Below are 13598 nucleotides of genomic sequence, written 5' to 3'. Positions count from 1 at the left end.
ATCAGGTTTTCGTTTTGTCCTCGTCCATTCAACCACACAGGTTTCTATTAGTGGTTGTCCCTTCTATCTCCTTTCCTTCGTCCATGTTGTCCGACGCTATTTCACCGCAGATTTGTTTTTCCCGATTACCTGTAAATATAAAAACAAAACAACTTACACCAGATAGGTTTGGAACAACTAGAGGTTCACTCTCCTGAAGATTTCTATCGCTGGCCGCTCCATCGCAGATTTCCACCAACTTTCTGGGAAAAGCATGGCTTCCCCGTCCGCGAACTGTTTTGTTGCACTTTTTTGTCCACTTTCTGTTTTCCCAGTTCTCTTTTGATGTTGACATTATATGTTTGGTAGACCGGTCTGAAGAGAGAATGAGTGCGCGCGTGTCGGAGTTCAACTGGAGTTGGATTCTGATGCGTAAGTGAGTGCGTGAGATGAGTGAATGATTGATATATTGCGTCTTGCGTGTTTTTCTTGGAGTACTTTATAGCCGGATATTTCTAGGCGTAGAAAGTACTCTTAAGAAGCAATTTGAGTTTCTATGTTATGGTGAGCGTATATTGCGGATGAAAGACTCCGTGCAAGCGAATCGTTAATAGAAACGGACCCTGTTTTGGCAAGAAAGTTGGTGTCTCGCGTTGCTCGCTACGTGCTGGGTGAGAGGCAACCATTCTGACTTGTTAGTTTTATTCACATGTATGTGAATGTTTCGAAAATGTTATTTTGTATATCGGCGTAGTCCTGGTGTTAAATAATGTTTCAGTATTTTATGTGAGCTTGCTCAGAGTTGTGCACGACTCTAGAGTTGAAGCCGTTTAAATGTTGTATTTTTGAGAATTTATGTGTATGAATGAGGTCATCTATCATCATAGACTGTAAAACAAGTAACTTCCATAGACTCTGTTTTTGCTTTTCACAGACTTTCAAGCTATTTTTCGGCCACCCCTTTTCATATTTCTATTAGTGAGCGTAGCGGAGAGATAATGACTAGATTTTTGCTGGAGACCGGAGACTCACGTCGCTGATGGTCAGTGGCAGCCAGTACCAATAGGAACTTGTGCTGTAAATTGAGAAGGAGTCGACTTCGGTTGACGATGATCTTATATGACCCCGAAAATCGAAAGTTATTAATCCAATGCGTCTTGCTTGGCCTACGAAAATTTGATTGGCAATTTTCATCTCCATTTTCAAATGCCAATCAAATTTTCGTACTTTTAGTGGGGAATGTTGTAGCAAGCACGCCATATTTATTTATTTATTTCAATGTTTAGTTTATCTCTGTAAATATATTTATTTTGTTATTTATTTAAATTATAAAACTTTGCATGTATAGTTGCGTCTTTTGAAATAAATCTTTGTCTTGGATCACCGCAAGAATAGTCTAGAAGAAGTACGCCATTGAGTTACCTACGCTAAGAATTGAGTCTTATGAGTTCCCTACAGTCAGCTACCAAAGAAACACATGGGGTTTAGCCAGCATATAGCGCATCATGACGCCAAAAGTAGCGCGTGGCTTGCGGCCAACGACCCGCACGCCGGTCTTTTGAAGTTGCGTTGACCTTTGGCTTGTCCGGCATTCCACGCTTGGCACGATTCTTAGCGAGCAAGCTTACTGGCTAATTTGAATCGTCTGTGGGAATGAGATGCACGATTTGGGGGATTTCGTGGATAAATTCTTTTGATGCTCGGGTTCGCAAATTTCAACTTCGTTGAATTTCGCGAACTCTGGAGACAATGTCTAAAATTCCGCGGTATCTGAGGAATTTTCCAACTCAGAATCGTTCACTTTGTTCCGTTCCGTGGAAGAGGCAAAAGCGGTCACTTTTGTTCCGTGCCGTAGTGTGTTTTGTAAGGTAAAAGTGACATAGTTTTTTTAGTAGGTTGTTAGCTAATATACGTTCTTTGTTTTCCTCTAGTAGAGCATAAGTTAGTAAAGCTCAGTATCGTCTATCTTGTGAGAAAATTGTGCAAGTGCAGATCCGTGTTAGAAGAGGTAAATCATTGAATTTGTAATATGTTAGATAGTGTCTCCAACTTCGTGCGTATGTGCTATTGTGTCTTGCAAATTAGGTCCGTGGCAGCATTGGTGAAGCCGACACACTACCCCCTATTATTACGACCGTTTTTGACCCCACGCAACGGCTACAAAGGTTCCCGGGGTACACTTGGCCGGAGAAGGTTGCGAACCGTCTATTGCGCACCTTTGGCAGGCGAAGCCAACCACCGCAAATCACCGTAATCAACCACCGAAAACACCATCAATTTTCCATCGTTTCATCGTCCTCCTACGGCATAGCAGCAAATCGCCGTTGTCGTCGTCATCGTCAAGCAAAGTACCGACGGCGCATCAACTTTTCGTTTGCGCGCCAGGAGGACCATCGGCGCTTGTACCGCGCCCACGCGTAAGCCCGCGCACCGTATGAGGGAGTGAGAGACCAGCAACATCGACGCAATTAGCCGTCCGTCGGCGTGAGTTCCGGCCCGGAGTAGTGCTTAAAGCAGCTCCGGCCCATCCGTAGGTCCTCCCCATCAAATGACTAGCTAGTACAGAGTGAGTAAAATGCATGCATAATTGTTTGTGTCGTCCATGGCCATGTGACTCAGTTAGAGGCACAACAATTTGTTTTCGTGAGTCGTCAGTAGCCCATTGAGGACGGCTCCGTGTGAAGCTCATCGCATGTGAGAAGGTGAGAGTGAGAGATTACCGGAGAAGTTTGTCGGAGTAAGCAGATGCCGGAGATACCGCTGGCGAAGAGAAATAGCGAAGAAGAGGTGTAAAGAGAGTGTACGCACGTAGAGAGTAGAGATTAGGGAATTGCACGCACACTATAAAAGCGAGTTAGAGGGAAACCAGAGGGAATGCTAGGCCTAGGCAAATGCAAGGAATAAAGAAAGTGCATTAAAATCCATGTAATCTTGATTGGGAGCTTCATGTATGGGAGGAATCAGAGCCGAAATAAAAATCTAAAGTTAAAGCGTTAGACTGGTTCAAATGACAATGCGTGCAGTTTGAATGTATTTAGTTGATGTCCTTTAAAGATTTTATGTCGCTTCGTGGTCGAGTTTAGTTCTTTGTTGTTGTTGTATTTACTGGGTAGTCACCCGATTTGACTTTTGACCGGTTTCCAATCTTGGACGGGGTGAAACAGGAACTTTTTTGGGTTGGTCCGATGAGGAAAACCCCCGCCTGAATGACTTTGTTTCCGGGCCGGAAATCGGAGGAATTTATTCAGGAAATCTCTTGGGATTAGTTGTGTCCACTCGGAAACGAGAAGTACGACGGACGCATTTAGGTTAGCCAGTCAGCTTTCTCTTTAAGAAAAGTGACCCTTCCCCTAAGAAGGTCTCAAGCCGGGCAACGAAAACTTGTTGGGCGGTCTCCTTCCAGGAGTGGCGCATAAGCCGCCCAATTTTAAACCGGAAACGCGACTGGCTGACCCGTTATAGGACCACTACGGAAAAAAAATGTGCGTGGCCAAATGCCGATTGAGAGAATTCTTGCCTATGAATTCTCTTGCCTCTTTTCTTTTAATGCTAGGATAGGATGTGAAAATTCAATTGAGACTGCCTTGTTGTTTTGACGTAGGACTTACGTCTTTCTTTACTATACTGGGTGTCATTTAGATTTTTGGAAATCGAGAGCGTTACGCTGGAAGGGAAGATTTTGAACGCTACTAGCGGCTTTAGCTTTCGATGGATTTTTAAGATTTATTTATCAATCGACTCGGACACTCTCCACCATTTTGCCTATTTCATTCAAACTTAAGATTATTAACAATAAGCTATTGAAAATTTCAATTCTTGTCAAAGCCAGTAAAAATTTCATATGTAACCAATCCCGTGCATTCCTAACACGGACATCAGAATGCGGTATGTCACGGGCCTTCGGGTCTACCGGAAGATTTTCTTTGTGTATAAAAGAAGCAGTGCCTGCCGTGTGCGAGTCATTACAATTTGTGACAGCAGAGCGTACTGACGTGCTTTTTGCTCGCGCATTTTTCGTTTTGTTCAATCGTTCGCTGTTTACCTACACAGCGACAGCATGCAGTCACCAGCGGTAGAACTGCCGGTGGGTCGGCGAATATGCATGAAAGAAGTAGGCGCATTTTTTTGTCATTCTGTGCTTGAGGAGGTCGGATGCAGTGGTGTCGGTTGCGATGGATGCAATCGCTCATCGCATCGCTCGGAGTTCACGGCTAGAGGCCGATGATGGCTGAGGCAGCGAGGGCAGCGGTAGTGGATGGAGAAGAAGAAAATTAGAGAGATTTGGTCTGCTCATCCGCGAAAAGTAATTGGTTTCATAATCCACATGATCCCGGGATGGGTACGAGTCATGTCATATGACTGACCATATGTTAAGTTGTGCTTGGTACTAAACGACACGTACATTAAAACATGTACATTCAAAGTTAATTGCCTATATGCCGGGTATTAAGCCACCCGGAGTGGAAATTAATTACTATGTCTGAAACTTGATTATGCATATGTACAACATGTGATAGATTTAGTTCGGAAAAGGTATTGGAGGGTAACCGCCCCTTCGGTGGGGTTTGATCCCACGACCCCAGTTCGCATGACAGGTGCTTTCCCTACTAAGCTACGAAGGACCTCCGTCGTCCACCGCAGCTTAGCGGGTACTGATGAAACCAAATTCCCAGCACCAGGTACCAGCCGATCTCTCGCAATACATTTTCAGAACTAACTCTCTCAAATGTATTTTTGTACACAATGTCAACCAAGTAGGATGAGTATTTAATATTGTCCGGCTCCTACACACTTGCTTCATCAGCAACTGCGCTCAATGAATTTGGTTTCATCAGTACCCGCTAAGCTGCGGTGGACGACGGAGGTCCTTCGTAGCTTAGTAGGGAAAGCACCTGTCATGCGAACTGGGGTCGTGGGATCAAACCCCACCGAAGGGGCGGTTACCCTCCAATACCTTTTCCGAACTAAATCTATCACATGTTGTACATATGCATAATCAAGTTTCAGACATAGTAATTAATTTCCACTCCGGGTGGCTTAATACCCGGCATATAGGCAATTAACTTTGAATGTACTGATCTCGAGTGGCGATCTCTCTTCGCTTGTGTGGTCGTGTTGGGATCTGACGACCAAACTGGCACAACCTCACACAACCCTACTTCATTGAGCGCAGTTGCTGATGAAGCAAGTGTGTAGGAGCCGGACAATATTAAATACTCATCCTACTTGGTTGACATTGTGTACAAAAATACATTTGAGAGAGTTAGTTCTGAAAATGTATTGCGAGAGATCGGCTGGTACCTGGTGCTGGGAATTTGGTTTCATCAGTACCCGCTAAGCTGCGGTGGACGACGGAGGTCCTTCGTAGCTTAGTAGGGAAAGCACCTGTCATGCGAACTGGGGTCGTGGGATTAAACCCCACCGAAGGGGCGGTTACCCTCCAATACCTTTTCCGAACTAAATCTATCACATGTTGTACATATGCATAATCAAGTTTCAGACATAGTAATTAATTTCCACTCCGGGTGGCTTAATACCCGGCATATAGGCAATTAACTTTGAATGTACTGATCTCGAGTGGCGATCTCTCTTCGCTTGTGTGGTCGTGTTGGGATCTGACGACCAAACTGGCACAACCTCACACAACCCTACTTCATTGAGCGCAGTTGCTGATGAAGCAAGTGTGTAGGAGCCGGACAATATTAAATACTCATCCTACTTGGTTGACATTGTGTACAAAAATACATTTGAGAGAGTTAGTTCTGAAAATGTATTGCGAGAGATCGGCTGGTACCTGGTGCTGGGAATTTGGTTTCATCAGTACCCGCTAAGCTGCGGTGGACGACGGAGGTCCTTCGTAGCTTAGTAGGGAAAGCACCTGTCATGCGAACTGGGGTCGTGGGATCAAACCCCACCGAAGGGGCGGTTACCCTCCAATACCTTTTCCGAACTAAATCTATCACATGTTGTACATATGCATAATCAAGTTTCAGACATAGTAATTAATTTCCACTCCGGGTGGCTTAATACCCGGCATATAGGCAATTAACTTTGAATGTACTGATCTCGAGTGGCGATCTCTCTTCGCTTGTGTGGTCGTGTTGGGATCTGACGACCAAACTGGCACAACCTCACACAACCCTACTTCATTGAGCGCAGTTGCTGATGAAGCAAGTGTGTAGGAGCCGGACAATATTAAATACTCATCCTACTTGGTTGACATTGTGTACAAAAATACATTTGAGAGAGTTAGTTCTGAAAATGTATTGCGAGAGATCGGCTGGTACCTGGTGCTGGGAATTTGGTTTCATCAGTACCCGCTAAGCTGCGGTGGACGACGGAGGTCCTTCGTAGCTTAGTAGGGAAAGCACCTGTCATGCGAACTGGGGTCGTGGGATCAAACCCCACCGAAGGGGCGGTTACCCTCCAATACCTTTTCCGAACTAAATCTATCACATGTTGTACATATGCATAATCAAGTTTCAGACATAGTAATTAAAACATGGTTATACTATAACAGTTCTGATTCCCCGGCAAAAAAAAATTAACTACGCCGATGAAAATAAAAATTTGATTTAAATAATTACTTTCATTTATTTGCAGAAGGCATTAGCAATTAAAGATGCACAATGTTAGCAAAAAGAAGCAACGGAATTGGTGCTGTATTTCTTTGTTTGGAAGTTCCCCAAAATAGCACATTTTGCCCAAGTTTGAAAATTTTATAAATAGTATTTTTAAACTTCAAATACTATCATCAATAAGAAATCTATAAATGCCCTGCATTTGCTTAAGTAAATAAGGGCTTAATAGTTAGAAATAAAGCAATTCTAATTATGAAATTAATTATTAGTTTTATTTCCAGAAGTTTTGAATAAACAAATTGCTAATAATTCTACACAGCATGGAAGTTGTTTCCAATATCAATACTATTATCAAACTCCATAGATCCAAAGGTTAGAAGTTAAATGTAAATACGCTACGTTTATACAAGTCCTACGTCTACTCGCGGTTATGTTGAAAACATCACCCATTGCTCTTTTTTAGTCGATTGCTCTGATGAGGTAGTCGCCAGTGCAGCCAACTTAATTTGGTACAAAATCTTCCAAATATCATGCACTACAACATGATGCATACATTATGGCCAATTGAAGCTTGTTGAAGCATAATTTGGCAAAATAGTTTAAATGACTACAGCGCCACTAGCGTTCTAGTACTTATGCTTCTACAGTAGATCTTCACCTAACTTAATACTATGTTCGCACTAGAGCCTTGTAACATGTTATTCGGCTATCTTGAAGAGTTTTCTCTAGTCGATAATTTGAATAACATGTTATTCAGGCCGTAGTGCGAACATAGTATAAGTGTAGATGGGCGGACGGTGTCGGCCAGGGTGAAGGCTGATAAATTACAATTACAATTACAAATTCCTTATTTCGGCTGTTCGGCCACATTGAGAGTTGACGTAAAGTCAATGTCAACTTCTCTCCCCGAACAGCCAAGACAGCTGTGTGGTGTCGGCAGCCAGTTATCTGGCTAAGAATAACGCTACGGATTGCCTGTTCCGGTGGTAGAAGTCCACCATACAGGTGACCCCAAATTCTTGGTGTTATGCGGCTTTATGCTTACCGTGCCTACGAATGAATGGTTAGGGGGGTCTAAAAAGAACCTAACCGCTAACGGAGCCTGTGAAGCACCAGGGCACCCTTCACAGTATCTAGCCCTTACTGCGCTAACCGGAGCTATGGCGTAGTTGACTTTTTGCTTCTCCGAAATAATCGTCTACCGTTTTGCATCGAATTGCCGGACGCTTCGAAAGCCGGACATTTCAATTGTTATTTGATTTTATTTACCATCCCAACAAGTATTTCTTGGGTTATCAGTGCAGGGAACGATTCTTAGACTTGAAACCATTTTAACAAATGTAAGTAATCCGTGATCTGTGGTAAAAACTTGAAAATTAGAGGTAAAAGTTGAAGGCATGTAATAATCAACGGTGAATTTCGTTTTTCTTATAATGCAGCTTATAACTCAACATTAAAAAATCTAAGCTCATATGTTCTATATTCTATCATTTGCAAGGGGTGTTAGTAATTTATTAACATAGTATGATAGCACTCTTTGTCATGAATTAGAGAAATCGCTTGAGAATTCATAGCTTTATAATTTTTATTACATTTTCTGTATGTCCGGACTTCGAGGCAAGTTTTTACAATTGCTTCGATTTCCGGACATGCTGAAATGATGTTAAATAACTGTTTATCAGATTAATTAATTGAAATCAAATGATTCGTAATGAGCAATCATAGTAACAATTTCATTAGATTTGAGTTGCTACACCCCAAAAGGAACATTGCTTGCTCTCAGCTTATCGATATATACTTATACACATATTGTAAATGGTATCACTTTATGAATTGCACACAAGTAGCAAAACTTGCTTTCAGTTTCTAGCGAAAGGTTGCCTTCAAAAGCATTTTTTTAACCATTCACATTTTTGTAGAAAAAAAAACTAGCTTTTTTAACAGAATTGTAAAAAAGACACGCTGTGAACGACACCAGTCAAATAAAAAACTCAACATTTCTCGGACACGCCCGGATTTATCAATCCACATGAATTAATTTTTTCAATCGCTCCTTTCAATCCTTGATTTCTAATAGCAAACTGAAACGGATTTCAAAAGACACATAAATACTACTAATGTCTATATTTCAAAGTATTTCTTAACAAATGATAAGATAATGCATAATTTTAATTCTCCGATGTTCGTCCCATCAAAAATAAATAAAAATAAAAGGAATTTTTGTGATTTTTTCCGCAGTGACCACGCAGGTTGATAAAAAGAATCGACGAGTTTGGTGCCATATTTCTTTGTTTCGCGATGAGATGTATATATATCCAGTGAAATGGAAATCGGCACAGTTTCCCCTATCATATTTATTTCTGGTATTTTTGATTAGAAAAGAATTTTGGTCATCTAATGATTCTCATGATCTATTGCAGCTTATCCACGTTGAATTTGAGAGGTAGTTTTGAAGAAAATATTTCATTACCCACAGACACGTCAAATATCAAAAAAGCGTTCTACCTTGAAAAATGAAAGGAGGGAGATGGTGGGGGAGATTGTATGAAATTATTAGATTCCTAATGTTGTATATTGCAGTTGAATGCTCCCACTTGGTTTCAAATGCTGTTTTTTGGTAGTCCTGGTCAATCTCTGAGCAGAAACTTTGGATGGTACACACAACCGGGGGATGCCAGATTTCCATACAAATGTGTATAGAAACCATACCTTACGGATATATATTAATCGAGAAATATGAATGATATATCCTAGTTGTCTTTGAACGGATTAAATTGGCAATTTGAGAATCAATATAAGCCAAGCTCGAAGTGTCCGGAAATTCGAAGCAAAATTGTCCGGTATTTGAAGCATCCCTTATAGTATGTCCGGATTTCGAAGCAAGCGATGTTCAATGTTTTCGATTATATTAGCTATTTCGTGCATACAAAATGAAATTTTCAGTACACTACAGCAAATTTGATAAGTTAATCTTGACAGGATGTGCTATCACTAAGTGCCAAGTACTTAATTCCGTTTGAAATATTCAACTGAAAATTCAGCAGTGCTTAGGTGTCCGGACTTCGAGTCAAAACGGTACTTTTATTCAATCTCAACTTGAGTTTAAATAAGGGTGGGATTATGAGCATGTTTTTATTTAGTTTTTCAACAAATTGTCACCTATATGGATTCGCTTTATGCGTTATACACATTGTGGTTTCATCGTTGCTATTCATATTAATGCTGAAGTTGTGGAGTGCATTATCTTAATTTGCAATGGCTTCAGTTAAGATAGCTCAAATCAATCTTCAGCATAAAAGAACAGCAACGATTAATCTTTGTAGACTTATGCAAAATGGCAAATCCCAAGTGGCTTTGGTGCAGGAACCCTATTTTCGCAAGGGTAGCTTCTACCTAGGTAACCTAGTGAACCCGGTTTTTGCTGCTTTCAGTAAAGAAATGGCAAACTCTCGATCAATGCCACGTGCATGTGTGCTTGTTAACAATGCTATTGTTGTTACACTTATCTCTGAACTAACAACCAGAGATGTATGTGCTGTCACAATTGATGCAACTGGCGGAACCCCCGTCAGGAAATACGTCTATTGTTCGGTTTATCTACCACATGATGAACCATCCCCTACGGATGCTTTCAAACGAGTTGTCATATATTGCACTTCAAAAGGCCTTCCGCTAATTGTCGGCAGTGATGCTAATGCTCATCACATCATCTGGGGTAGCTCGGATATCAATCTGAGAGGCTCCAGCTTGATGGAATACTTAAGTAGTACCGAACTTAGTTTACTTAACATAGGCATTCGCCCAACCTTTATGGTATATAATAGAGCAGAGGTGTTAGGCATAACCCTTTGCTCCAGTAGAATCAGCCACGAGTTGACGAATTGGCATGTGTCAGATGAAGAATCGATATCTGACCATCGCTACATCTACTTTGATCATTTGAATGTTACTTCGCAGACCTTGCGTTTTAGAAATCCTCGTTCAACAAACTGGGATCTTTACACAGAGTTGCTCTCTACCAAATTTCATGGATATCTACCTTCTATAGAAACTCCTACCGACTTGGATGATGCAGTTGATACTAAAACGTTGCACATCGTGGAAGCTTTCGAAGAAGCTTGCCCTTTACGTTCTGTAAAAACCTCAAGAGGAACCCCTTGGTGGAATTCCGATTTGGCTAAGCTAAGGAAGCAGTGCAGAAGGAGTTGGAACAGACGCCATTCAGCAGGGACGGATTCTTTCAAGTTGGCTCGCAAAGCTTACAAGTAGGCTCTACGATCTGCAGAACGATCCGGCTGGAAAAATATTTGTGCAAATATTTCCAATTTGAGTGAAGCCAGTCGATTGAATAAAATTCTTGCGAGATCCAAGGATTTCCATGTTGGCGAAATTCGCAAACCAAATGGCGACTACACTGCTTCTTATGAAGAATCGTTAGAGCACTTATTTGATACGCACTTCCCTGGATGTGTCGATATAACATCTTCGGATGATCCTGATGGCTTTTCATGTAGCTATGGGTCTTGGGCTCAAGCACGTTGAATCATAACTACTGAATCGATTCAATGGGCACTTAACAGTTTTGCTCCCTACAAATCTCCAGGAGAGGATGGGATTTATCCCGTTCTACTTCAGAGAGGTTTTGAGCATATCAAACATGTTTTGAAAAAGCTTTTAGTATGCAGTTTTGCTACTGGGTATATTCCCATATCCTGGCGGGATTTCACTGTAAAGTTTATCCCAAAAGGAGGACGTGCTTCGTATGAAGAAGCAAAGAGTTTTGGACCCATCAGTCTGACCTCATTTCTTCTGAAATGCTTAGAACGTATTATAGATCATCACATTCGTGATGACAGTTTGGCAAACATGCCTCTTCATGTTAATCAACATGTTTACCAATCTGGAAAGTCCACCGTGACTCTTCTACACACCTCTTAGATATTGAAGGTGCTTTCGACAACGTGTCTTTCGATGCAATATTGGAAGCCGCACGTTGTCATGGGCTACCTAATATTATTTCCAAATGGATTCACCAGATGCTTAAAAACCGACATCTATACTCGACATTACGTCAAGCAGCGATTAGGAAATTAAGTGTCTGCGGATGCCCTCAAGGGGGAGTATTATCTCCACTTTTGTGAAATCTCGTTGCAGATACGTTATTGAGGTTACTCAATAATGGCAGTTTTCCTACCTATGGATTTGCCGACGACTATCTAACGTTGATAGTGGGTTTGTGCATAACTACCTTATTCGACCTGATGCAAAATGCTCTTCAGTTAGTTGAAAGTTGGGGTCGCCAATATGGCCTTTCGGTCAATCCGAATAAAACATCTATTGTTCTTTTCACGGAAAAACGTAATCGTAATGGTATTCGTCCATTACATCTTTTTGGTTCTGAAATCAATGTAACTGATCAAGTAAAGTATGTGAGTCTAATTTTGGATTCAAAGCTTTCCTGGACTCCTAACATTGAGTTCATAATCAAAAAGGCGTGTATGGCTTTCGGCCAATGCCGACGAACCTTTGGTAAAACTTGGGGTCTTAAACCCAAATATATCAAATGGATTTACAAAACAGTTGTACGACCAATTCTGGCTTATGGATGTCTTGTGTGATGGCAAAAGGGGGAAGTGAGGACAATTCAGTCTAAATTAGGCCATCTTCAAAGGATGTGCTTAATGGCAATGACTGGTGCGTTCTCTTCAACTCCCACGGCTGCTCTCGAAGTTCTCTTCGACGTGGCCCCACTACACATACATCTCAAACAAGAAGCATTTTCTTGTACTTACCGACTATGGGTACTCGGTTTTATGGAAGAGAATCCTGTAAACCGCAGTTCTACACACACTTCGTTGTTACCGCTTATGGTTAATTGGGACAAAATTTTCCTTGCTCCAAGTGATCTCACATGTTAGTAGTTTTCCTTATAGGACATTTTCAACACAATTCCCCTCGCGGGATGAGTGGACATCTGGCTATTTGGAGAGAAGTATGTCGGATAGCATTGTTTGTTACACTGACGGCTCCCTCCTCGAAGGTAGAGCAGGTGCAGGCGTCTATTCGCGTGAGCTGAGATTGGAACAGTCACACTCACTGGGCACACACTGCACTGTCTTTCAAGCGGAAATATTTGCCATCATGTGTGGAGTGCAATCCGCACTGCAGCAACGCATTATGGGCAAAGTAATATACTTCTGTTCAGATAGTCAAGCAGCTATTAAAGCTCTCGCCTCGGCCAACTCAAGGTCGAAGTTAGTAATCGCATGTCGAACTCAAATTGAGGAACTGAATTCAGTTAATACTTTACACCTCATATGGGTACCTGGCCATTCTTCCATAGCTGGAAACGAATTGGCTGATGAGTTAGCTCGTAATGGAGCATCGCATGACTTTATTGGTCCTGAGCCAGCTATTCCAATATCCAAGTGTTGGGTGAAGCTTTTGATCAACTCTTGGGCATTGGCAAATAGTCTGGATTCATGTCATCAAACAAAATTGTACTTCCGGGAGCCATCTCCGGTAGTAGCAAGCTATTTAGCTAATCTGTCTAAACAGAATTGCAGTGTCTTAGTCAAGGCCTTGACAGGTCACTGCCGACTGAACTATCACATGGCAAATATTCAACGCGTTGAATCATCTGTTTGTGATAGTTGTGAATACGATTAAGGAACTTCTTATCATCTAATATGTAACTGCCCAGTCTATGCACAATTGCGCTTCTAAATATTTGGTAAACACTTACTTAATGAAATTGACTTCAGAAACCTGAACCTTCAGAGTATTTTGTTGTTCATAACCCGTTGTGGTAAGGAGTTATAAGCTCTTGTACGCTTATGCGTTGTATGCCCTCTTTAGGGGCCCTTCTCCAAACATTCCCTTTGTTCTCCCATCCACATTCCTTTCCTTTTTGTTCACTTCCTTTTCCGTCAGGTGTGTGATGAAAAAGGCTGTGAAGGCGATGGCACAAATCTCCCAAATTGAGGTGAACGTGCCCCTGAAGCCGACGTTCTGATACCTGATACATTATGGCCAATT

The sequence above is a fragment of the Armigeres subalbatus genome, chromosome 3 (assembly GCF_024139115.2).
Source record: "Armigeres subalbatus isolate Guangzhou_Male chromosome 3, GZ_Asu_2, whole genome shotgun sequence".
Classification (NCBI taxonomy): Eukaryota; Metazoa; Arthropoda; class Insecta; order Diptera; family Culicidae; genus Armigeres; species Armigeres subalbatus.
This window is presented reverse-complemented; position numbering follows the sequence as displayed.